The sequence below is a fragment of the Ambystoma mexicanum genome, chromosome 8 (assembly GCF_040938575.1).
Source record: "Ambystoma mexicanum isolate Mex_15411 chromosome 8, UKY_AmexF1_1, whole genome shotgun sequence".
Lineage (NCBI taxonomy): Eukaryota > Metazoa > Chordata > Amphibia > Caudata > Ambystomatidae > Ambystoma > Ambystoma mexicanum.
The window spans coordinates 1,479,159,572-1,479,184,383 of NC_090929.1; the positions used below are offsets into that span (position 1 = coordinate 1,479,159,572).

General features: G+C 43.6%; 1 protein-coding gene across 1 annotated transcript in view; it reads right to left on the reverse strand.

The window, feature by feature from the left end:
* KAZALD1 (Kazal type serine peptidase inhibitor domain 1) overlaps positions 1-7,227 on the reverse strand; it is a 203,183-nt gene extending 195,956 nt beyond the window's left edge. The window contains exon 1 of the mRNA XM_069611649.1: positions 7,046-7,227. The gene's annotated coding sequence lies outside the window, so the exon portion shown is untranslated. The remainder of the gene's footprint in view (positions 1-7,045) is intronic.
* Between the last annotated feature and the right edge of the window lie 17,585 nt (positions 7,228-24,812).

The following is a 24,812-nucleotide window of genomic DNA, read 5'->3' on the forward strand; positions in this document are numbered from 1 at the left end:
TTGAGCTCTGCCCCTTGAGGCACAGATAGTTCTTTGGGGTACCGGGGGGATCTTCCACTACTGTGTCTTCGATAACAGGGTGGAAGTGGTAGAAGCAGTCCTCTCTTTAAATCTGCACTGTAGTAGCAGCCAACAGTTGGGTTTTTTGTGGCATGTCTTGAATGAATTCCAAACATGGCGACCTACTTTCAGATAAAGATCTGCTGGGAGAGCATATGTTATCAATGCTGTGGCCGTTACACTGGCTGTGTGTGGCCAGCAGGATGCAGTACATGAACCTTGAAGCAAAATGGCTTTCATTTGTGACTAATACATGGAGGCACTCCATTTATGCAATAGTGTCTAGTCAAGGGTTGAGGTATCAGACAATTCTAGATTTTCAGTATTGTTACTTACATAACTCATTAGTTCACCCACTGATCACTCCATTTCTCCCTCGCTGGAGATCAAGCCCCTCCACTGCTCCTCCTACCCATTCCAGCTACTTCTGCTACCCCAACACTTTATCTGTAACCCCTCTGAATGACTCTCCGATGTATAGATCTGAGGTGCTTCCCAGTTAGGTGTGTGCTTTATAAATCCCATGCATGCATATCTACATACATATGTGCATCATTGTTTATGCTGGATTTGCAGCTATTAAACACATTGCCACTTTCAATCCATACTATGGAAGGCCATCAATTGCTCCAAAAGTGGTTAACATCTCTAACTTTGTCCAGTAACATGGGTCCTATATTTGAAAAGAAAGCACCCAGGATTATGGCCCAGAGGTCACATGGTAGAACGACATGTTCCTTTAAAAAATATCTAAGACAGAATTTCATATTGCAGATGTTTATTTTATTTTGTGTTGTCTTGGGAGGATAGCTCAGGGGCAACGTACTCATCTTGGAAGCAAGACGACACGGAGCAACACAGGTTTGATCCCCGGGTCCACACTTAGAAAACTCTGGGTATTAAGCACATTATAAATAACCTATCATATCATATCATGAAGATGTTTTAAAAGCAGTTAAGGGTCTAGAAGGAATCACAAATGGTGGATCTGATTAAATGATTTTTGTGCCAAGAATCTTTGCCACCAAATAACCATCTCGTATGAAAACAAGCATTTCTGACACCAGTGGAAGGTGGGAATTTAGCAAAAGTGACCTATTTCTCGCAGAACTTCCTACTAAAGTTACCTTTATATATATACATAGAGGACATCAGGCAGCTGCAGGAAATGCTGGCACTGGCCGCCACCATCAGGTTTGTGAGTGGCTTAGTTAGTGTGGAAGTCCAGTTATTCAACCAGATTATCTTGCCTACATGCAGGCTTACTAGGTCACCTTGGGTGATGCTTGAGCCATGTCATGACTGTATAAGATCATACATAAAGGGGAACTTTTCCTGTTGTCTCCATCGTGCATTAAACATGAGGTCACTGGAGTATGAAGCCAATAGTCAATCAGGGTTCAAGCACCATATCACCTTCCCATGAGTTCCAAAAAATGTACCTTGGCATCTTGATAGTATTTTGCTTATCATATCTTAATGTCATTGTCAGGTTGTAACCATTCTATCTATGAAGCTGGATGATTTTGCCAGTTTCAGCCCGGTCTGGAACTCCCACCCTAAATATCAAGGCAGTGGAAAAGTGGATTAGACGGGTGGCGATAAACATCAAGGCATATACGTGTATATTGCCCTTGGAAATGTTCCCTAAATGGCAATGTGCTGGTCATTGGGACACTTGTGCAGATGGATGCTGTCTGTCATTGGACAGAAAGAGGAATGAATTGAGAAGTGGTTTTAGACCTTGAAGGAATCACAGGCGTAACTGAGATGTCCATTACCACCCACAGTTCTCCTCCATCTCTGCTTCCTAGATCTGATAGCCAGAGATATTAATTGGGAGAATATGTGTCAGAAAGTGTTTGAGTCCCTAAAGACATCACTAGGCAAAGCTGGTCCCATATGAGAGGCTGGGTGTGAAGTGTAGACCAATGCAACTGATGAAAGGATTGGGTTGTTCTCACCCAGAAGGCAGAGGAAGCGAAGTACATTCGTTTTCTTATGTCACAGGTTGGTCCTCCAGGAGCAACAATAGCCAGTGGCAGAGTGGGTATGCATCACAAAGACCTGAGGAGCCACAGGTTGATGTGGAACACAACATTGGGGTCCGACACATTCCAAACACGTCTGGCTAGGTTGAACTCCCTCAGTAAAAAGCCATGGGGAAAAGTGACTTAAGAATTCTTACTGCACAAGTGTGATCTACAAGCCATCACAAACTGACCTCTTCATAGCAAGGAGCAATGACAAGACTACAGTGAGCTATTGATAAAGCAAACACATAAATCAACAACTAACAAAGTTCATGAGAAGAACTATGAGGTACATGTAGCCCAAAAACAACAATGCCACCATTGCTGCACAGTTATGACTTGTGCAACAACCTGGCAGCACCTTCAGTTATAGTTTTCCCCACATAGGTGACACACCAGCCTTTTGTAGTGGAGGCTCAGTTGCAATGACAGTCCAACTAAGAAACCTTAGCCAAGCGGTGCTCCTTTCCAGATGAAAGTTATGTTTTGGCTCAATTAACCAGCCCTTATGTCTGTGGGTGACAGGTTTTGTACAGCCCTACTATATGGTTTGACATATCAACCCAATAATAATGAGTGACCACCCTCTCAGTATTTCCACCTCACATTATAGTCATCTTTTTGTGTGAATTGTACTTAAACCAAAGACATTTTCACCAGTCATGTTCTTTCAGGAACCAAAATCTTCCACAGTCTGAGGTGTCCTGCAAGATGGCAGTATCTGACCTGTGTCAGGATCCCTTTCAGGACCTGGTACAAGGGACAGTATGTGCTTTGCATCATGCACGCACACCATGCACTCAGGTCCACCAGAGTGAAGAAATCCCTTGGGTAACACTAAGGTGTCTCTATAATTGAAAGGTTCTAGTCAATCCAGTTTCATGCAAGAACATAATGTATGTTTGGAAGCGTCCTTAGGAATGGAGGGGAGTAGAGGAAGCTTGGGAATGATATGGGCCTGAGTGTTGGTCTATTTCAACAAATGCATACCTGACCCCCACTGTGACTCTTCTATTTTTTAGATGGCTGGTGGGTCTGACATCCAGCATTTGATGTGGGGCACCTAGGCTTAGCAGCCTTTACAATTATTGTGGAAGGAAAAGAGTGAAGTGTGATCACCAGGAAGTCTGTAAGCCAGTGTGAGACTCTGAGGTATATTTTCTGCAACATTGAACCTTATTATAGACGAATATTTTACATGGTTTGAAAGCTGCACTTAGGTTTTCATACTGATCACCGAAAGTGATCAAACTGTGATTCTTGTAAGTGTTTTCTGATCATCCATCTTCAACCTAAATGCACTGCTAAATGTCTAAGTATCCTGTGTGGTCACTGCCCTTGGTGCGCCTCCACATCCTTTCCTTGCATGGCTAATTCTTCATCATCTGGCCACAGGCATTTGGACGAGGCTGGGCTTAAGCTTCACAGGTCTCTAGACTGAAACATGCTTGATACACATGATCTGATATCTTCATTACAATCAAGGTTCCAGAGCCTGTTCACAACCCTGGCTTGATTCCTGAGATGCTGACATTGTCAATACCAAAAGGCGTCAACGATGTCTATGTTGATCACAAGGTGCAGACATGGGCTGTTGCCACATTTATGCTTACCTATTTAAGACTCTTTGCCTATAGTCACTTGTATAGTATATCAAGCTTTAAATCTGGAATTTTAGCAGATCTAGTTATCTTCTCCTGCCTATTGGGCATTCCTGTTCTCCTTCTTATGTACTCCCCTCGCCTGCACAAATGCAGGATGGTCCATGGTCGTCTCATTCCCTGGGGGATGCCAAACCTCATTGTAAAACGTTATAGCCGTGTTGCAATGGACATAACAGCTCAATAACAAAGTGTGTTACTCAATTATTACACAAGAGTACAACTGCATTATTTAATCAGCCGAATAACCTATTACCCTAAACACTAGTATCATGATTATTATCTTACAAAAGATGTATTTCTGTATTTCAACCACACACACACAGACACCCACAACGCTTAGCTACCAAATCCTCACTTCCTCTATTTCTGGCTTTCTGGTTATTCATCAAACTTACTTCATGTAAAATTGATTAAATGTGTTATAATGTCCACCCATCTATTTTGCAAACTTGCAAACTTTGAATTGTTTTCTGAGTCTCCTTTACTTTCCTTAGGTGAATTCCATTTATTTAAGTTCATCGTGTCTACCTCTCTTAGACCTACGATGGCAGGCCTTTCTTCTGATTACCCTCTTGATTTTTGCCCTTTGAAGATCTTAAAATTGGTTACCTCTGATTTCCTGATCTCATTAACTAAGGTCTGGCATTGCAATGATTAATTCCATCCTAAAAGCCATCTGCTTGTCTCCTGTTAAATAATAATAATAATAATAATAATAATAATAATAATAATAATAATAATAATAATAATAATGATCAAATAATAATTGTCTTCTGGTTCCTCAGTTCCATCCAATTTGGGATGAATTTCAGTTTCTGGAAATGGTTGGAACCAGACATCCAGACAGTTTTTTTTTAGCCCACCACTTCACTTGATGCTTTTCAGTATGTTTTGGGGACAGAGTCCAACCTGGTAATAGTCCTAGAATGAGCAGAGCCGCAGGTGTCAGTGGTGTCACGCCACTGATTATTCTCGGCCCGCCAGAGGCCTCTGGCACTATCAACCACTCCATCGCAATCCATTGCCTCTCTATATGATAAGCCTAGTGGCTGGGGATAAAACATAGATGTAATATATCCAGTTCATTAAGATTAGGACTGGTTGGTGAGGTGTGCACATATATGTTATTTTAACAATGGACCATGGTGCAGATAAACAGAGCCAGCTGTGATAGGGAGGTGACCATGGTGGATGAAGTGCTAGAGTGGAGGCAGAGAAAGTGAGGGACAGAGGCAGGTTAGAGGCAAGGTAACATGTTAGCTAGAAGACCGATGAGAGGTAAGTTAAGAGGGTAACTCGGTGGCGAGGAGGTAGGCTTTTAGTTTGGTTTTGAACAAATCCGTGTAAATATTGATTTGTACATTCACATGTTTATGTTGAAGTTTATTTATAATGTTTTGCTTTAAATGTCTAATTTTCAAGTGCCTTTGAAGTTGCCATAAGAAAGCAGGTAGCAACCCCTAAACATGCAAAAAAAGGAAAATGTATTCAAGGCAACTATCATATGAGTTAATTCAAAAGTACAATAGAATCCAGGCATCTATAGAAGATAATGAGGGCTTAGCATAGAATAATTGCAAGTGTGAAAAGGCAAAAGGAGGGGCACATGAAAAACAAGTGGTATGGCGTGAATAATGAAAGAAGGAATGGGAGAAAAGAAAGGAAGGAAGGAAGGAAGGAAGGAAGGAAGGAAGGAAGGAAGGAAGGAAGGAAGGAAGGAAGGAAGGAAGGAAGGAAGGAAGGAAGGAAGGAAGGAAGGAAGGAAGGAAGGAAGGAAGGAAGGAAGGAAGGAAGGAAGGAAGGTTGGGGAGGGAGGAAGGCAGCAGCGAGCGCAGGAGGGAAGGAAGGAGAGTTGGAGTGAGGGAAGAAGGAGGACATGTTAGGAAGCGAAGGGCGTTGGAAGGCCGAATTTAAAGCCATCTGTCACACCTTTCTACTGCTGCCAACATTTTAACATGGCATGTCAGTCTGAGATATGTACCCGCCACCCCCATGCTGTCTTTGTCCGCTCCTTGTTGTATCGTCTTCCTTAATGTACTGTAACCAACCCTCGATTTGCTTCATGCTTGAGTAGACCCCGTTCAAAAACACAAAGCTCGAGCTGACAGCAGAGCTTTAAATAACAGAAACCACAAAGGGAACAGATACAGCCGATGCTAATGCTGGCAGCGCTGCACCCAAAAAAAATGCATATGCTCCAGCTGACCCGATCTAAAGATAGCACCAGCACCCGTGACGACCAGAATAACACGGCCACTGTCTGGCATGAACTGAATAAAAGGGACATGTGTGGTGTGCTAAATCCAATCAGTGATCAGCTCGGTGTGGGCTCTAGCTCTGATTGGCTACTACTACTATAGGAAGCGAGGAGCCGAGAAAACAGCACAACTGATCAGTGTCCTGAGTTCACGCCAATAATGGAGGTTTAAAACAGTGCTACTCGGCTCATTAGTTAGTCACATTCCAGTCATACGACATAACAATTCGACCAAAACAAGCTCGGATATAAAATACCTCTATGGTAAGTACGGAACGACCTAAATGTAGGGTAACCTACATTCTAACAACGAGCATTTTTTGTATCCCTCGATCCGGCATGTTGCCCTGTCAGTCACCAGGGACACCAAGTACATTTCTGTCTTGAGACTCTAAAAAAGAAAAGAAAACTAAACGTGGATGACAGGGGTAGAATAGCAAGACGGGCAGTAAATAATTAAGGAAATAAAGAAAGAGGGACTGGCGAAGGGGGAGAAAGAAAGAAAGAAAGAAAGAAAGAAAGAAAGAAAGAAAGAAAGAAAGAAAGAAAGAAAGAAAGAAAGAAAGAAAAAGAGAGAGGGAGGGAGGGAGGGAAGGAAGGAGGGAGGGAAGGCGGGCAGGGGGGTTTAGGCAGGGAGGAAGGATGGTTCATTACGCAGAATTAAGAACAAGAAAGGAATACCAATATATTTAATATACTTCTAGACTTTTCTTAAAGGAGGCTGTTTTATCTAGTGCGGCTCAGATGTGCACGAATGTTTATACCCCTCTAATGTGGAATGTGACTTTACATGTTCGGTGTCTCTGCACTAATTTACAGAGGAACGGAATTGTTACAGCATCAAAGTGCAACCTTTCTGGAGAAACAGCGCCCGTGTGTAACTCGCGTGCACACACATGCATGCCTGCTCTAACAGTACTTGCTGCCAGTTTGCTGTCCCTGTGGTTTCATCATTCTAAATGGATGGAAGAGCCAAGGAGCTGGTCAGTTTCATTAATCTGTGCAAGCTTCACCCGCTAGCAATGACTTACCTTGAGCCTGCTCTGCGGCCGCCTTCCCTCTGCAGCCAAAGAGCGCTGTCACCACGATCCTGAGAGTGCTCGGGAGGTCCTGCGCGGCACCGGCTCGCCTGGTGCATGCGGGAAGCCTTCTCACTTCTCGGCTCCGAGAGAGCGGATTCTGTACTATTCCGGCAGCACCCCGCCTGCGCTTTGAATGAGGGAGTGATGTCAGAGTGAAATGTGACTCCTCGACCCCATCCCCTCCTCCAGTCTCACGCACGATCCTTGCTTACTATGTGACTTGTGTTTAACACAGACTGAGCACATGTGAAAACACAGAGCGGCTCCGTGCCCACCCACCAACATCCAATCAAATGCAGCCTAGCAGCACACAATGCCACCATCCACCCTCCACCATAAACTGGCACGTGGTAGATCAGGTCACTACCCTTGAAGTTACGATAGCCAAATTCACACTACAGTATTAGGGATCAAAACGTGTAAATAGCGGCTTCTCCCTCCAGTCAAATGGCACAACATGCTGGCAGCCCTTAACACTAGTTTGAAGTAGGCACAGAAGACAGAAGTCCGTGCGTTTTAATCAGGATGAAGTCAAAGCATTTTTTTTTTTTACACATCTAAGAATATTTTTTTAATCTATCAATTCAGACGTGATGGATGGCTGGTGTGATTTGTAAATTCTCCTCTATGAAAATTGGAAATTGGTGATTAAAAATATTTCCTTTCTGGGGGATTTGTGGTTTAACAGTTCCGCTCTGGGGAGACTTCAATAAATACTTGCCTAAGCTTGGGTTCTTTTCTATCCTTTGAAAGACATCTAGGCCACTATCTGGCCCTGCTCTGCACAAGAATGTCTTCGGAAACACTAGCCATAGGTCTGGCCATGAACAGCCAAGCAAACACCAACAAGCAAGCATGTGCATTCACAAACACACACACACACCACCACCCCCCCATTGGTCATAAGCCCACACACAAGCACTTACATGCTCAAAACCAAACACACTCAAGAATTAGCAAGATCGAACACCCACACAAACACGAAAGCAAGCATACCCAACAACAAACACATCGAAGCCAGGTCATTCAATCACAGGGTCAGGGCTAATTTATCCCCAGTGATGTAGCCAGGATTTCTTGCCAAGATGCACCCGCATATTCTACATGTTGGTCTTGGTCGGGAGCCCTTGCAACAAGAAGTTATATATTAATATTATCAGGGCATTCTACCACAGACGTGGGCAGCGTTTTAAAACATATAGGCTTTTTTTACACGTTTAACTGTAATTAAAAGGCACAATTAAACCAAATGCCCACCCGCATTGCACTAGAACACAAAGTGATGTGCGTGCAAAAAAAAAAACTCCAGAGTTTACTACTGCGCTTTCAAGACACACAACAAAAGAAATTGAGCAGTTAAAGCACCTTATTTTAGACATTGGTTTTCATGTTAAGCTTGGAGTTGTTTGTGTGACAAAAGATTTGAAGTGCTACAAAAAGTCCAACCCATTTTTATAGGTGAAACAATCAGCCATTATGAAAATAAAAGGCAGCATTTTCATAAAGGATTTTACTTTGTGATTCAGTATCTTTTCTGGGAAAATTAGATGTTTAACTGGTATGTGTTTGGTAGTTCAGATCATATGCACTGGTTGCATTGTGAATCATGTAAACATTCACACTCATTAAGGAGATGTGTCAATACGTTTTGTTTGAAAAAAATGTATTCGACAAGTAGTCATCAGGTTCAAACACATCACAAAATACATGGGGCCTCATTACGACCCTGGCGGTATGGAGTGAACGGCGCCGTAAAAGGTGCCGGCGCCGTTCACTCCGTACCGCCGCATTACGAGGTCCCCTCGCGGGACACGGTAAGCACGCCTGGGAAAACCAGGCGTGCTTACCGGGTCCCGCGAGGGGAAGAGGGAGCAAACAACGGGCCATCTCGTAATGGCCCGTTGTTTGCTCCCTCTCCCATTCCCATTCAGCCCTATGGGGGCTTAAATGGGAATGGGAAAGGACCGTGTCCGGGTCCTCGGAGGGAGGAATTACCGGGCCTTCTGAACTCGGAATGGCCCGGGAAATCCTCATTCCGAGGACCCGGACCCCGACGCGATTTCGGCGGCAGCCATGCCGCCAATAGCGGCATGGTTACCGCCGAACTCGTAATGAGGGCCATGGTGTTAATATAATAAAATCTACACAAATAAGCATTAAAAGGAGAATTCATTCACATCTCAGGTTATTACATTAAGTTATATGTTAAAAAGTATTTAAAATCGTAATCATAAGCTGCAAGGGCAAATATTGCTTAAACCATCATCACCCTCATCCACATAACAGAACACATGCTAGTCTAAAAAGGATTTTTTTTAAAAACAGTGTAATTCTAGGAGAGCTATGCTCGCAGTCTAAAACACTACTAATGTCTGAACAATAATACAAAATTGGCAAAGGGCATCATCACTTTATCAGTGCCCTCCTCCGCAGCCAGGCACTGTGCATGTAACGAGCAGCAGCAAACACTACTAAAGGAAGGGAACTTTGAGTTAGACAGAGCAATGCGTGTCTAAGAGAATACATGCTAGGAGGATAGGTCTCAAATGCAGACATTTTAACTGCAAGGTCGGCACACAAAGAAAAAGGAAATGTGACACTGTCTCCTTACCGGCTCCACACATTGGGCACTTATCAGAATAAGAGCCCTTCCATGCACGTGTAAAAACAGCAGTGGGCAAAATACCCAGCCTAAGCCGCGTGTACAACAATCTGCAATAAGCTGGCATGATTAAGTCCAGATAGGCTTTAAAACCACCAACCTCCTGCCCATGTGTTCCACATACTCAAAGCCCAACTTTAGCTTAGATGCGTCAAGCAAGAGAAGATCCTATACTCTCTGCTTAGAAATTCACTTCAGCCTACTCAAACTTGAAGCACAGACGCTCTGTGGGGTTTCCCAGAACTCATTCAAGTTGGTCAACACTTCTTTCACATGGGCAATCCATTTCAAGCTTTTTCCTCCATCAAGTGACATGATATGTAGCAATGCTTCCCTGCACTGTCCTACACCTGGTTGGGTCCACACTCTTACTAAAGAAATGCTGGCCTAAACACAATTCTTGCACCCAACAGAGTGGTGCCGTATTCTAAGTGGACTAGAGCTATTGGTGCACTCACAGGAAATAACAATAACTTCTTCATGAAGTTGTTTGCCCTATCAAGCATCTTCTTGACCTTCGTGTTCCCCCACAGTTCTGACCCATAAAGTGCTGCTGGGCCACCCATCCTGGGCTTTCCTGGAATCTTACTCCAAAGTAATCGAAACTGTTGACCTGTTCTTTTGGGTCACCCTCTATCATCAACTTGATCGAAATATACTTCCTGAATTGGGATCCAAAAACCAGAGACTTGCTTTTAGTCGTGTTCACAGTAAGATACTATTGACTGGATTCGTTGTACCAGTCTGCTCGAAGGACCTGTGTGGGTATCCCACTGTACTTTCTTGGAACCATGTAGCATTAATCAAAATACGTAGAAACATTCTAGTTGATTCAGTTGATTGTAATACAAGTATATTTATTATTCAATGTTCATCCTTGTTAGGCCATTTGCAAACATTCTGTTGTCCAATGCATTTCGGTCTGTCTCAGACCATCTTCAGGGACTGTGTGAATGTCACTTAAAGGCTTGAGCCTTGTTTATATTTTCTTACTTATGGAAACATTTCCCAATTCCATACTCCACTTGAGCCTGCTTGGTTTAGTTTGCTGGTATATGACATCTATTTGTCATGAATGCCCCTTCATGTTATGGCAATCTGTTTTGCAACAATGCTACAGTGGCAGGGCAGCACGCACGCGTGAATACAACGGGGAGGTATCTGGCGACAGGACCAAATTCCTTATCAAGAATGCATTACCTGAAAAGTAATCACGTGGTGCCCACTCGCTCATTTCTTTTTGGACAATTGTCATTTTGGTGTTCACAGTAAGACCACAAACCTCACATTTCCTCAGAAAGACAGAAATTGCTTCACTCCCTGCAGGATAGTGGCAATCAAGACTGCATCGTCCGCATTGAACCGGGATGGAACTTACTTCAGGCCAATTTAGGGCAGTCCTGGCACCCACTTAACAACCCATCTGTAATCTCCTGAACATAGATGTTAAATAAATGTGGGGCAGGACTCAACCTTGCCTAACATCCAAGCATAAACCCCAAAAAAGCATGTCAGTTCAACTCCCAAAATCGTAACAGACACATGTTTCTGTGACTGGATAAAGTAGTGTTAAGATTGAAATCAGGTACTGGGGAACCTTTTGCACTGCCAGTACCCGCCACAACAGTGTGTGGGACACAATACATAATAGTAAGTACCAGCAGTTACATAACATGTATGGTTACCAGATGGTTACATCAGGGACACCATGACAGAGTGGTGAGCTTTAATTTCTCCACTGAGTGTTTTCTGGGAGTTGTAGTTTTGAGTCACTTCAATTAGAATAGACTTAATGAAAATAAAAGTAAAAGCAAAGACAAGGTCTAGATTAGCATCTTTCCAGAGACATTGTGCCTCATTACGTATCTGGTGGTAACCCTGCCGGTGCTTCTGGCGGGTTGCCGCCAGACTCGTGACCTTTTACCAGCAGGTTACAAGTCCCGTCGGACCGGCAAGCTAGGTGCCAGTAAATGTTGATCCCCATTCTCTTGGAGTCCCATGGGAATGGGGTCACGGTAGCACGGGCACTGTTCCTAACGGTTTTGGCGCTTCCGTGAAGAGTCTGCCTACTGTGGCCGCTGCGCCAGGCAAGGTCAGACCTATCAGGAGCAGTGGCCCCGGAATGCAAACTTGTAATTTGACAGTGTGGAAACAAGGGTGCCGGTAAATTTACCGGCTCTCTTGTTTCCGGACCGGCAAAGTCGTAATGAGACCCATTGACTCATCTGGTAACCTTGAAACATTTGAAATAATTCATTCTAATATTATGCAACTAAATAGAATAATTTGTATTGTTTGTGTAAAGATGCAAGACAGTTAGACCTGCCAGAATTTAATAACATTCATATTTTTCCATTTGCTATACAACAGTGAAATGAATGCAAGGAACCATCCGCTGACAATTCTAATACAATCCACTTTTCTCAAGTAACATCATTACTTCATGGGTATTCCCGTGTCTTAAAAATATGCTGAAATAGAGCTCTGAAATCATGTTCCAAAAGCCATGGGGGCTCATTCCGAGTTGGGAGGTAGCCATGGTGCTTTTAGCAGCATGGCTGCCTCCCATACTGGGTCCGGGTCCGGTGTGGCTGAATGGGGGCTTACCGGGTCATTCCGACCCTGGAGGACCCAGTAAATCCCCATTCAACTAACCATTCCCCATTCCCATTTGAGCCCCCGTAGAGCTCAATGGGAATGGGGAAGGCGCTGATAACGGGCCCGCGAATAACAGGCCCGTTATTAGCGCCCTGGTCCCTTAGCGGGACCCGTAAAGGACGTGTGGTCAGACCACAACGTCCTTTACGGTTCCCGCTAAGGGACATCGGAATTGGGCGGTAAGGGATTATCGGCACCAGTCTCCTTACAGGTGCCCGGTATCCCTTACGGCCCAACTCGGAATGACCCCCATGGTGTTTGTATTGCATTATATTCTGCATTCCAGTGCATATCATGAGTGCAGTACATTATTTACCAGAATGTAATCTGATGTGCACTTCAAAGCCCAGATTTGTTTATTACATCACATCTGATATGACATAACTTGAGACCTCTGCACATAACAAATGGCTGTACTACTTTTAGACATATACACAACCCAAAAAAGACTGTGGGCCTCATTCCGAGTTGGGCGGTAGCCATGGCGCTATTAGCGCCATGGCTGCCTCCCATACCGGGTCTGGGTCCGGTCTGGTTGAATGGGGACTTACAGGGTCATTCTGACCTGTGCGGACCCGGTATGTCCCCATTCAACCAACCATTCCCCATTCCCATTTGAGCCCCCATAGGGCTCAAATGGGAATGGGGAAGGCACTTATAACGGGGCCGTGAATAGCAGGCCCGTTATTAGCGCCCTGTTCCCTTAGCGGGACCCGTAAAGGACGTGTGGTCAGACCACACGTCCTTTACGGTTCCCACTAAGGGACCTTAGAATTGGGCGGTAAGGGATTACCAGCACAGGTCTCCTCTCCGGTGCCTGGTATCCCTTACCGCCCAACTCATGATGACCCCCTGTGTGTTGGTCACCTGCTTGTAATCCTTGTTTGTCAAGTTCAAACAATGTGGTACTATGCAGGGCATGCAAACCATGTGTACACCAGGCCTCCATGTTGGGTTTGAGTTATCAATATGAAGTTAATCATGAACTTTCGTGTTTGTTTCAGAAGCTCTTGTTCCCACTGTTTTACGTTTTAGAGCAGAGCTCCATGTGGGAAAGGCCTTTTAATACGGATGTGCAGCTCATGTGTGAATATTCAAGAACATCCAACATCGTGAGGTTATACAGCACCAATACCACCCTGTACGGGGTGTGTTTAAGCCTGTCAGGAGGCCCCATTTTCATTAAGGAAGGAACAGAGTCAGGTGAAATGATGGGGTTTCATTTAATTAACAAAACTGAGTTGCATGGGGCTCTGGTGCCTTTGTTTGCCTCCTGCTCCCTCTGAGATTGTGTGTGACTCTTTAAAATGTGTCACTCATCAGTAGACAAGTGAACAACAATCCATAGGCAGCTGCCCACTCCGCTGTCATCACCTCACCTGCGTGTAATATGACAGGTTGGGCCTCAAAGAAAAGAGTGCTGGCCTGGCCCCATAGGCCGCAGCCTGTCTACGCCACTGTTGAAGCCTCATAATTCACAGATAGATAAATTAACTACCACAGGTAGGCCATATTAACAAAACATATTATTACAGTGCTTAGAGGACGACCATCTGCATGAAACGCTATATAAATGCCCAAATGAGTGTTACTTTCTGCATCTCATAGGGAGGATTGCACTCTGGGTTACAATTCAAGGTCATGCCATTATTGCAGCACACCCACAGAGGATGGTCATAGTATGAGGGTGTCTTTCAGGATCCAGTGTGGGAGGCGTCCCACTGTAATTGTGAGGGCTCATAGGTGCTGATTATAACTTCACCCACAAGTGTACCCAAGTAGTTCTGCGCGCATTGTTTTACTCACACTTGACCAATGTTATATTGCGCCCCATTATCATTTGGTCCAAGGTATTGTACTGTGTTTTTCCCACTGTGATATGTTCCAGGGTGACCCAATGGATCTCTGCCAACTGTGACTTGCCTCTGCGTCTTTCTATGGTGATCTCTCCCTTGGAAACACGTAACTCCATTGTTTAGCTGGTACCCACTGCTCCTTGCTCCGTTATGTCTTCCTTCTTCCCTGTGTTTTACCTGTCTGAGTCACGACCATATGTGGAACAGGGTTCTCTGCCAGGCATACCAGCCCACAATATAGATCCTCGGGATATTGCCCCACATTTATCCTGTCATTATACCCAGACCAGACGATGGGCTTCCACTAACTGCTCCCCACGCTACAATTCTCAACGCCTATGTTCAAACACCCAGTACACATGCCAGCTAAGCCACACCTGAATGCAATTGAATACCCCACAAAATAGACATCTTCTCTCTGAACAACATACATATCACAATCCCGGACAAGGCATCCTTGCACCAAGGGCACACACGTATCTAATCTAATCATAAATATTACAAGTGCTCTCGACACAAACCACCCAGAAACAGAGCCACTCACAGTACCTGGGCATTTCCAAAATGCAGGCATCATCAAAACATCGTATTTATATTCCATGTGTCCTTTCTCTCCTCTAGCCACACTCTGCCCTTCTTTCAGATTTGCCAGATTGCCAAGACTCCATGCAAGTGGCCTCAGAGCCTGGTATACAACTCAATAGCAAAATATAACATAACACAAGGAGGCAATACAACATGCATGTGTGGAGCCAGTAGCTCTTGCTAATGTATTGACATTCCATTGGCAAGATTTTCTCATCTTTTTCCATATTTTGCCAACATATTGTCATGATGCCTGCCCCCGGAAGACCAGACCAGGCCCAGCAGCCTCGGAAGCAGGCATCATGCCACTTGGAGCATGCCCAAAAGCCCCAGTTAGGGGCTGTTTGGGTGCAGTCCTGGCGCCTATGGTGCCAGGCTCATAAAGATAAAGTCAGTCCTGGCGCCATGGGCGCCAGGCTCATTATTGATAACATACCTGAAGCAGACCATTCTGCATACTCACCTGAGGCAGACCATGCTGCATGAAGACTCAAGCCAAATGAGGCTTAGGAGGGACTATTTTACTGAAGGAACTATTTTGTTACTTGGGTGGGGCTGTGGAAGAATACTTACCTGGATCTTCTTCCAAGGCTATTTAAACCACGCCCGGACAGCCACACGTGCTTCGCGTTATTCTGCTTGCTGCAGCGTAACGCTCACCGTGTGTTCAGCAGCTCCAGTTTTCAGCCACGCCCGCTTCAGTCCTGGGACTCCTGAAACAAGAAGAAAAGAAGGATAAGGGTTAGAACAGGAGTTTTAACTTTAATCCTTACCTGAATCCTGATCCATTTCGCCACAGAACTGAAAGACAGAAGTCTTTGAAGCATTGCTTCGCATTCCTACGGCGCCGCGCTGAACTCACCTGCTTGGTGGTACTTCAGCATTCCAATACGCTCTCTCCATCTCGCGGCAGCCCTCCGACACCAAAGGAGACAAAGACAGCAATGTGAGCAAGGGGACTCTCTAAGGCTATACAAGCTACCCCCAAGGACTTACCTGATTTACCACGGGAGGTACTCACCTCATCTCGGGTCGGCGCAGTCAACTCTGCTTCATCGCCGTACCCCGGCCCCTAAGGAGAGAAAGCAAAGACAATACCAGTTACCCCCCACAAAACTTACCTGATTTACCATGGGGGTCTCACCTCATCTCGGATCGGCACAGTCAACTCAACTTCATCGCCGTACCCCGGCCCCTAAGGGGAAAACCACAATAGACTTACCTGAATCTTAACAATTGCCATTTGGAAATCTTCGAGTGGATTAATCAGCAACCTGCAAGGAATCGGACAGAGTGAAGATCAGACATTTGAACTCTTATGAACAATTGGACTTTAGAGTCAATACTGGAACTCACCAATTCCTCTACGCCAGTGAAGTAACTGGTCATCAACGCGCCCCTGCGGTCGACGCAGGATGGAGAGCTCATCCTTCCAAACCATCAGGTGAGACTAAGGAGGGGACATCAAGAGTGATCTGTGGGAAGACAACGGGAGTGTGGAAGGTGGGTTGACACTCAATTCCATGGGTGGTTAATTCCTCTTCTCCTTTGCAGAAGAATATTCTTGCGAGCCAGACAAACTAGGCTGAGCGGGCCAGTCCAGTCAGTCATCTCGGCGCTACACGTCACGCTGGTGGGAACAACAGCGGCCCAGTTCCGGTCGACGCCCCCCTGAGAACCAGGTGAGCGTAACACATATTCCCAGGGAGTGCCATAGTGTGTCAAGCACTAGCAAGATTTGCTCTGGTACTCACATTTTACGAGAACGCCAAGGGACGGACCACACCGGTGGTGAAAGTGAGCGGCATAAAAACCTATAACATAACATAACAAATGTAGCACTTTCATATATCAAAAGACCAGGTATGCGCACCATTTTCAGGTGGTGTAACGTAACTCCATGGAACTCACACCATTGCCACCCAACATTGGCAAGATGGTCAATCTGTAGTCAAGGATGCGACCAGTTAGCATAGAAGGACCAAGTTCCCTTGGCACAGCAGTTCCCTTTGTATTATGTTTGTTTAGGGCATCAGTGCTGGGTTCATCTATGCCCACTGTTGCCCTGTTTAAACGTTTTGGAGGGCTCCTTTCCAACCAAAAGGAATGCTGGCAATAACAACCTAACAATGCAGACCTATTGCTACAGGTGCTTCAGAGAAGTGTGTTACCAAATGGAGTTTCTATGATGTGACTGCAACGCATTTACTGGTTGCATTTTGGTCTCTGCGTGTTTATTGGAAGTACATGTTAGATATTCTCATGGTGTGGAAGTGCTGATTGGAGTGTATTGCACGAGTTAATGGCATAATTGGCCAAACTATTTTACTTTGCATTTTAAATGCCTGTGCTAGCACTGCTTCTCCAGAGCAAGAATTTATAGAAGCAGGATTTGCATAGCTAGTATGCATAAGGACTGTGAGGATTCCCATGACAATGACAGTGCATGTGTTCTACAGCTCACATGCTAGTTCTGCACTCACCAAAACCAGAATACAAGAATGAGTTTCAAAAAAATGAAAAAAACCTATCTTTGAGATAATTCATTTCATATTGAAATATTTTTACATTTTGCATTTTATTGGAAACAGCAGAATATGTTTTTAGAAAAAACACTGTCCTATACACAAGACAAAGCATGACAGTAGCAATCCCATTTCGGTGCGCTTTACATACAAACGAGGAGGGAGGGAGTAACACATCACATTAAATGATGGAAAGAGAGGATATTGGTTAAGTGATGAGGTGATCAGACATACAAGGTGGATTAGGAACAGAAGAGGTTGGGAGGGGAGCCCATAGCAGCCCAAGGTGGGAGTTTGGGGCGTGATGGGGACTGTGGAGGGCCCACGACAAGCCGGGTGAGATGGGGCATTTGGGTATCCTGGGGCTGTGAATCAGCTATGGCAACACGTGGGGGGTATATGGTGGGAGGCTACCCCAGGGCAGTAAGTGGATTGGTGGTGTTTAGGCAGTGAGGGGAGCCAAGAAATAACCTTGGTGGAAGTGTATTCTTAAAGGGAGTGATCGGAGCCCCGAATCAGCACTAGGGGGTGACTGGTGAAGAGTAGGTCTGTAGGTAGTACATTTTGTAGAGCACACCACCTGCCTCAAAGGAGGCATTGAGGTGCAAGAGTAGTAGAACTTCTTGCAGAAGGAAACGGGAAAGTGGGGAAAGCCCAGACACCGGGGGCACAAAGGAGAACCATAATGACCAGCCGTTCTACCGGAGTAATCCTGGGTGGGATAAGACATTGTCATTTTTTCTCTGGGCTCATGGCATGGAGTGAGGAGTGGGAGCATGGCAAACAACTAAACAGTGCTACTGTGCCATTTTGGTCTTCATCTGGCAGCCTAAATGAGGACACCCTACTCCCATTATTCAAGTGATGAAGAGGCTATTAGGACTTGTGTCCATGAAAGCACATATGTGAATATGTGTGCATGTGACTGAGAGGGAAATATGTTTGTTGTAGCATATGAATGTGTGTTTGTGTGTGTGTGTGCTTGTGTGAATTAAAACATTAGAATGCAATGTGCATGTTTTAGTATAAGGGTGGGCATGTGAACGAAACATATTGAGAGTGCAGTGTGTATTTTTAGCATAAAGGTGCGCATGTGTAGCATATGTGTCCACATTTGAATGAGAGAATGAGCGTGCAGTGTGTATGTTGTAGTTTAGGGGTGCACATATAAATGTGTATGAATGTGTGTGAATGTGGGACAGGGTAGAGAGCCTCTGATTGGGGTGATTTGGCGGTGTCTCAAGGACCTAAACTCAAAGCTTATTATTTATATTGGGGTGCATTGAAGGGGTTTCCAAGTCCTTCACTAAATTTTAATATTTTTAATGGCAATATGGCCAAAGCCAACATGTTGAGTGTGTTTATGTGGAGATACCGGCCTACATTGGTGCAACCAGGATGGATTTGTTTCCTTGCAGTGGCATGACATTTATACTGCCATTATGGGCAACGCCAATACAATGAGTGTCATCACGTTGGGATTCTAGTATATATTGGTGCAGGAAGTATGATCTTATTTAATATTACAACATCCAATACTGATCGAATTAATGCAGTGCAGCACTCCTCGCTGATAGCTTTTGATACAACCAGGATCGTTTTATTGCAGCTTTTCGTAACTTTAGTATTTTAGTGTTTTATTCAGATTTATAAACAAAGTTGTGGGATATTGTGGGCACCGTGTGTAAAAATATATTTTTAGCATTATATTGTAAAAAACTCAGCCTTTAGTAAAAGTTGCTCGTTCAACCCATCACCTAGATTCGAAATTCCGACTATGCCCAATATTCTTAACAAATTGGAGAATGCAGTTTGACTGCCGTTCTTTCTTTACTAGTTAGAAATACAATTCCCTAGTGAAATTGTAGTTCCAAGCATCATAATTTGTCCACCAGGCGCGACAGCGTCAAGCCAGTCTGTGGCGGTTCGTGGCACACGGCAGTACGTCCCGGTATCCTGACTGCTCGGATTTGTTGGTGAGCTTACTTCTTTTGAATTTTATTAATTTTTGTTCTTGAACCTGATTCAGGCCGGGTTAATGTTACAATGAGAAAAACGTAATCCAAAGATACATTGTTGTCCTGTACGGACTTACAGCAAGGCCATTTCTCTCTTCGTGCATAAAATGAGATCAGGCCTCAACAAATATCGCCTGTTTTTATTGGGGCAAACTCGACTACTGTGTCATTTTTAAGATAGCATTTATTAATGCCAAATGAGCCACACAAATGTGATAGCCATCTATGACTATATTCAGCGCAATGATCCAGACTTTTTTTTTATAACAGAATCATGGATCGCAGACTCATGTGTGTCAATCTTTTTCTTTAGTGCCTGGAAACTATCAGATAACATGGCACAATAGAGAACAACACAAAGGAGGGGGACAGATATTCTTTATAAAAAAAAGACTAATTCTGCGCAAGATTACCACCCTTTGAAATGGGATGACGTTTCTCAGGTGTTGACTTGTACCTATCAAACCACTTTGAATGACACATGTCAACTGATCCTCTGCTATAGACCGCCAGGATAGGCTATGCCTTTTCTTGAAGCAATGGACTCCTATTTGGGGACAGAACCACTTTGACACCCAAAGTTACTTATCCTGGGAGACCTAAACATCTGGTGCAATGACCACACCAATGTTGATTGTGCACAATTAGAAGACATTTTGGATACCCAGAGTCTTAACATTCTTTCCAGACTGTCTACCCATAAAAGGGGTCACTGCTTTGACCCTATCTTATCTAGAGGTGTTATGCTTCATCATCTAAACAATGAACCTGTCAGTTGGACGGATCATACTATGGTGAATTTTACTATGGTCACTGCTGCTATCTCCAGCAAGAATTTGATATCTACGCATTCAGAATTCTGTCACCGAAAGAAAGAGCTTGACCTCATATCAGACACCAAGCTGTTATATAATTTACCATTGGTAAAACAATATCTATTATGTACAGATTATTATACAAACCTGATGCATCAGTTAACAGTTAATTGTAACACCATAGATCCTTCAAAGAAAGTGAAAAGCAAACAGAAAAAGAACAATCAATGCTATAGTGAAAAATGAAGACTTTTAAAGTGTCAGTAATGGAAAAAGGAAAAAATATGACTTAGGTGAAGGCCAGAAGACGACTATGCCAGAACAAAACTTGCTCTCGAAATTTGTAAGGATTAAATCCTACTGGCAAAGTCCCAATGTCTTCAGAATCAGACAGATCATCCAGATAATAGACCAAAGCCCTGTTTTCAGTTATATGAAATGTTTCGGTGTAAACGTCAGCCTACCAGCCTCACATTCTATGAAACATTATTGTAATTCTTTTTTCTCTGAGAATACTGATCAGATTAGATTAAATATTGAGGCTCAGACTGTCCCTTTGCAAATTGGCCCCCATGATGACCATGAGGCTGACTATGGGAAACATATATCAGAATCTTTCTTCTACCTGTGACTGAAGAAACTGTTGAGAAACTGATTGAAAATATTATGCCAACAAATCACTCTTATGACCCCATTTTGGGCTATTTGGCCAAACAACATGCACAAGCCCTCAGTAAGTCATTACAGTGGTTTGTCAATGCTTCATTAACCCAAGGGAGTATTCCATCAGATTTGAAGAAATCATACCTTACTCCATTGTTAAAGAAGCCTTCCTTGCATCATAAAACTCGTTCAAATTATCGTCCCATTGCTGGCCTTCTTTGACCATCAATGATACTGGAAAAGGTTGTTACCTCTCAGCTGCAGACTTTTTTGGAAGACAACAATATTTTGAATATCTATCAATCTGGCTTTGGTACATGGTACCGAGACGACCCTAGTGACAATCTGTTATGATCTTCTCGAAGCTGCGGACAAGGGTGTGTTTAGCATGCTTGTCATGCTTGACCTGTCCGCAGCATTCCATACAGTCGGTTTTAATATACTCAAATCCAGACTCTTGTCATTGGATCACTGGATCACGTTTCCAAAGAAGCCATCAAGTGATTAGAGTCATTTTTAACCAATCGTCAACAACAGGTTAAGGTCAACACCTATTTGTCCGATGAACTACCAGTCACCTGTGGAGTGCCGCAGGGCTCATCCCTGTGACCATTGATTTTTAATGTTTATGTTCGTCCCTGCTCAATATTCTTGGGTAATTCAAATTACAGTATCACTCATACGCAGATGATACTCAGATTTATGTTCGCCTAAGCCAACCAGCGGAGGCAGCAGAACGGTTGGTGAAGTGTGCTGAACAGATTGAATGCTTGATGTTGGAAAATAAACTCCAGCTGAAACCTTCTAAAATGGAGGTCATTATCCTTGGCCCAAAACAGAAGCTGTCCAATGATACACTTGGGATCCCTTGTTTGGCTCTGTTTGGGTTACCTACCAAATATACCCAGGCTTTACAAAATCTATGCTGTATTTGCGAGGCCGGTCTAAATTGTAATCTAAATGTCAATCAAATTATAAAATCCATGTATTTTCAACTTAGGCTTCTAAAACCTCTATTGCTCCTCATTTCTGGGAAAGACCGTCCCATTGTGGTAGGCACTATTACAAATTGAAAGCTGGATTATTGCAATGGTCTTTTAGCTGGCACCCCAAAATATCAAACTCAACTTTTACAGTTGGCTCAAAATTCGGCTGTGAGCATGATGTTTTCTCTATCCCAGAGAGTCTCTATCTCAGAGTTCTGAAGAAGCCTACATTGGCTGCTGGTTGATTGGTGGATAGAGTTCAAGATTCTGTGTCTCATTTTTAAATGAGTTCATGGGTTGGGTCCTATTGGAACTTTTCTCGAGAAATTCAAACAATACTTGGCTTCAGAAGCATTACAATTCCCCAAATTGCTGATTTTGGGTGATTTTAATGTGTGGTGTAACAAACCTATTCATTTTGGCTACAATTGAATCAGATATTAACAGCCCATGACCTGTCTTGGCTCAGTTTATCTGCTTCGCACAATCTGGTTCACTGTCTAGATATTGTTTTATCTAAGGGGTTGAATATCTGCCATAGGGAAAATAAAGCAGTTACTTGGTCAGACCTCTTCTGGTGATTTTTAACATCCTGCTTGATTTTGCATGCCCATTGACAGGCCCACTACCTAAATTGGTTTTATCACGCAGCAAGAAGGTGCTAAATGCAATACAAGGATTACACCTAACTGCTGAACTCTTGCCACTGGCCTTGGTGTAGGACTGCGACAAATTCTCTCAGCTTAACACATCAATGTTAAGTAAATGCTGCGATGCAAGAATGCCTTTGAAAGTAAAAAAAATCTAAAAAGAATGAAAAAACAAACCTGGTTTCATAGATTCCCTAAAGGAATTAAAGAAGAATTACCGAAAGAAAGAAAAAATGTGGTTGAAACTTAAAGACACGCTCTCCCATCAGAATGCCAAAGAGGCACTGGCAAACTGTGAACAGGGAATTATTTCAGCAAAATCTCAGTTCCTTCAAGAGCAGATCAACTCTTCCAAGAACAGGTCAAAGGATCTATTTGTCTTGATTAGGAGCCTGAAGTCACCGGCCTGCATATTATCCAGTCTCCCCTCCTGTCATACTCTGGCAAATGAAGTTAATTTGTTCTTTAATGAAAAAATAAATCTTCTACGCATTCAATTGAATTCACAATCTAACATCGCTGTGGCCTCTAAGCAAATTCAAGACGCTCAGCTATTTCTCGAAATCCCTCCTTTTCCTTCTCCACCGGTTAATTCAAAGGGGATTGAAGACTTGATCTCACAATTATACCCACACAACATGATTATAATCCAATCCCAGCATATCTGGCAGTAACACATGCCCCCAATCTTAGCGGTTTTAGGACAGAAATTGTGATCTCATCCTTAGCGCAGGGCCTTGTACCCCAAGATCAAAAGAAATCTGTTTTCAAACCCATGTTTAAAAAATATACTTTGAATCACCAAGACTTGGGGAACTACCGCCCAATTGCAGATCTACCCTGGTCATTTAGAGGAACTCTCCATTCTTGACACCTTTCAGTCTGGTTTCAGGCCCGCTCACATGACTGAAACAGCACTATTGGCTCTGTAGGAAGATTTCATGAGGGCAGCTGGTGAGGGGGATCTAAGTATGTTGATTATGTTGAATTTGTCAGCAGCCTTTGACACAGGTGACTTTGAGTTATTATTGACTAGACTTCTCGAAGTAGTCCAGGTATTAGGGGCTGCCTTGAAATGGTTCTCTTCCTTCCTGAAAATTCGAACCCAATTAGTCAAGCTGAGTGGTCCCTATTCTGTTTAATATCTATCTCATGAAAGTGATGGATATCTTCTCCGGGTTTAATTAGAAATACCATTCATATGCAGACGACACGCAAATATATGTGAGACTAAAATCAGCACCTGAAGAAACAGAGTGTGTCTTGGTCTGTGCAGAAGCTTTACAAGACTGGATCGTAGAAAGCAAGCTTCTTCTAAACCCTACTAAAACTGAGGACATAGTATTTACACCAAAGCATCTTCTTAGCAAATACCATTCCTCTACTCCCAGTGTTGGCAGTTTTGGTTCTGCCACATCCCTTTCCCATAGGATCAAGAATTTAGGATATATTTTGCACTTATCTCTGGGCACTAATGGCCATGTTTCAGAGGTAGTCAAATCTGTCTACTTTCACATTAGACTCTTGAAACCTATTTTGTCCCTGGTCTCTGAATCAGACTGTGCAATGATTGTAGGTACTATGGTAAACTCAAGTCTGGACTACTGCAGCACATTGCTACTTGCAGCTCCAGATTGTCAATTGCATCGGCTCCAGGTAGCTCAGAATGCGGATGTTTCATTAGTGTACAACCTTCCAAAAAGAGTCTCCATCTCCAAGTACCATAGAAGACTGCACTGGCTACCACTATGGCAAAGAATTGAATTTTGACTCCTCTGTCTGATCCTCAGGTGCATCCAGAGAACTACATCCAGGTATCTGATATCAAGAATCAAGACCTAGTGGCCAGTACATATTTTATGTTCCTCAGGTAAAAATCTTCTCGTGGTCCCGTCTTCCAAATGCCTCTCTTGAGGAGTCTGATGTTTTTCCATCAGGTGCACCGACTCTGGGATGTACTTCAAGAAGAATTGCGGAATATGTCATCTATTATTCCCTTTCAAAAAACATTAAAAACATACCTGTTCCAGTGATAAACTGGGTTCTGTGACTGTGCCTCGATGTGAGCAAAGGATCTTAATACCTGCGCCTAGAGGCAGTTTACTGTTTGTTTCTGAAAAGATGTGCGCACTATAATCCCTGATCTAATCTAATACATCAGACAACTACTGCCATAGTGCACGGATTGAGACGCAGTCTAATGGTCATTATGCAAGTTGCTTGGAAGCAGCTTGCTGCAGTTAGTGCCTTAAAATCATCTATAATGAATACAATTAAATCAGTCTAAGAGTGGCTTGC